The following is a 2,855-nucleotide window of genomic DNA, read 5'->3' on the forward strand; positions in this document are numbered from 1 at the left end:
ACCTTCGTGCCGGGCGGGGCGGTGGCCCTGGAAACAGCGCCGTCTGCTGGTGAGAAGGGAGAAAGCTCGGATCTTGCCGAAGCCTGTGGCGTCGCTCCCGGGAACGCCAAGACTAGAGACCTTCCAAACACGGTTGCACTCAGTATGCAGCCCGTTATGACCCCACCAAACAAAACTGAAAGTCATGGGCATAACCAGAGCACCGTTTCTGCTGATAAGAGAAACCTAGAGGCCCGTAATGGTTTTGGTATATAATGTTTCAAAGGGTGTGACTGTTTTTAATGCTTCCTAAAGCCAAAAAGGGTGAATTTGATTTTCGTGGTATAATTGTTATTTCAGAATCTTAAAAGAGAGCGAAAAATTGAACACGATAGGGCTCGCTTTCATTTATCCTATCCCGCTTTAAGTTATTTACAAAATATTAAAAATGGTTATTAGAATCAAATTGGAAAAAAGGGCAGGGGTTTTGAGTTTCAAGGTGCTTGTGCTTATTTCTCACTACGGCCTCTCATTTTTATTCCAGGATTGTTGCAGTGCCATTTCTAGAGTCCCTCCTCCTCTCCCCACTTCTTTTTTCTCTTCACTCATTTGACAGGAGTCTCTGCAACTGTCTGCTTAGAGCGCGTCATCGTCCTCCACTGGGAGAGAATTGTGGTACCACCTTTCTCCCCCTATGGCTGAAGCGCACAGAAAGAAGATGCGTTGAGATTCAGCTCTTGAGCCAGCGCGATTGCTGGGAATTTTAAGATGATGCCAAAATGTAGCTTCCTCTTTTTTATGCTGCATAAAGCTTTATGTTGCCCTTCATTAATATGATGCTTTGTCCTAGAGACCCCTGTCCTTTTCGTTGCTCAAATGATGTGCTAATAACCTTCTCATCCCCTCCCACTTACAGCGACTCAGTGCATTAAGTGAAAGAATCGTACATCTCCATTTTTTTCCTAGTAAGGGAGAAAAAACCCATAGGTGGACAGTTACATTTGGACTAATGCTGTTTATCTGGTCTCTGTTCTCTGACATGATTATTCCCATCCCGCATCATGGCATAACTACAAGCATAAATTATAGGTTCTTGTTTGGAACAGGTCCCTTTCTTTTGTCCAGTAGCACCAGAAAACACTATAATTAGGAACCCACTGGAACAGAAAGTTTCTTGAGGGTCCTGGAAGGTTGGGCCCCCAAGTCCTGTACATGATTATTTGGACTGTAGCCTCCACAATATGGATCCAAGCAGATGAACACCCAGAGCTCAGTGGTTAGAGCAATGGATATACAGTAACTTAATGAATCAGAGCAATGGATATATAGTAACTTAATGAATGTATAGTAATTTAATGAAGCAACGGATATAGTAACTTAATCAAAATTTTTCTTTTACTGCTGAAAGTCTTTTTCAAAGAAAGGACTTATTAGGCCATTGCTAGCAAAAACAAAAGAAAACCGGTCTTGGCATATGGATTCTAAACCTCCAGCAACAAAAGACAACATGTCCATCATCCTGGAGTTTCGCAAGCATTTTTATACATTAGTTATGGAGGAGAAAGATGTAAGCCATTCTGAAAGGATTTACATTAGCTATAGATAAAGGGGATGGAGAAGGTGAAAGAAGGCAGGTTCTGGGATAGGCGCCCCAGAATCTGCAAGAAGTGTCTCCTGTGGATTAGCTGTGAGCAGCAGATTGGAAAGTTCATGTGCAAATAAGAAGCAGAGGCTCCTGGGATTCTGTAGTTCCCGGCTCTTCTGTCTTTTGGATAATCTCAGAAATAGCCACCTGGAAATTAATCCTAAATTTCAACAGATATACAGGAAATGTGAGCGGTCTTTTGTCAGAGCTGGTCCACAGCTAGTAACAAGCTAACTGTCTTTTCTCTTTTTCTCACTCTCCATCTGCTATCATTTTAATTTAGATCATCTCAGAATTTTTTTCTTTTCCAGAGACAAGATCCAAGATGATGCCTGACATTTGTTTAACCGCAGAGAAACAGAAAGGAGAAGAATGTCTCCCTAAATGTTACTGTGTTATAAAAATATCCTTTGGGGAGAGAATACATGAACAGAGCAGCTGATAACAAAACTGTGCAAGCAGGCACCCATCTCCCCACATCTCCAGGACTGAATTACTAAACTAATCAGTAGGGACCCAGCTCTGAACCTCTCCTGCTGCAGACCTCAGAGGGAGTCAGCTCAGACAAAGCGAAGCAGCTTCTCCAAGGGGGAGGGGTCCCCCTTTCTCTTTGTTCTTCTTTGGAAAAGGGCTCTCTCTCAAGTCTTACATACCAGCTGCTTTCACCTCTTGCAGGAGGGAAAAATAAATTCAATGCTAGTAACGGTTTGAAAAGCATGTTTTTGGAGCCCTGAACCTTGTCTGTGAAAAAGCAGGGTCGAATTATAGAATTCTAACATGCTATAAGTTTTTATTCTAGGTTTCCAGACAAAAATTTCAGAAAGGTGCACCTCTTTATCAAATAAAATTAAAAATAAAAAGAAAGGGTGGTGGAGACGAGTGTTTTGAATCCCATTTAACCTAATAACTACATGTCCTGCACCTTATGGTTAGGAATCTCTTCTTCACAGAGGTATGATTTAATGAGCAAATTTCTTTGTCTGCTAAGAAATCCCTTCAGCAGTAGAAGAGCTCCCTGAGAAATTACACCTTTTAACACTATGAGTGATTTTTTTTTTCCCATGAGAACGATTTAACATAGCTCCTTTAAACGTAGAAACATTCAGAATTCTCTATCCCTGATTTAAGTATGGAATTAAGACAAAGGGTGCTTGATCTTATATCAGGAATAGGCATGCCACTCCCCAAGCACTCAGAACATCTGCTGTTTGGACTGATTCTTAAACCAAAA

The sequence above is a fragment of the Pteropus alecto genome, unplaced genomic scaffold, assembly GCF_000325575.1.
Source record: "Pteropus alecto unplaced genomic scaffold, ASM32557v1 scaffold196, whole genome shotgun sequence".
Lineage (NCBI taxonomy): Eukaryota > Metazoa > Chordata > Mammalia > Chiroptera > Pteropodidae > Pteropus > Pteropus alecto.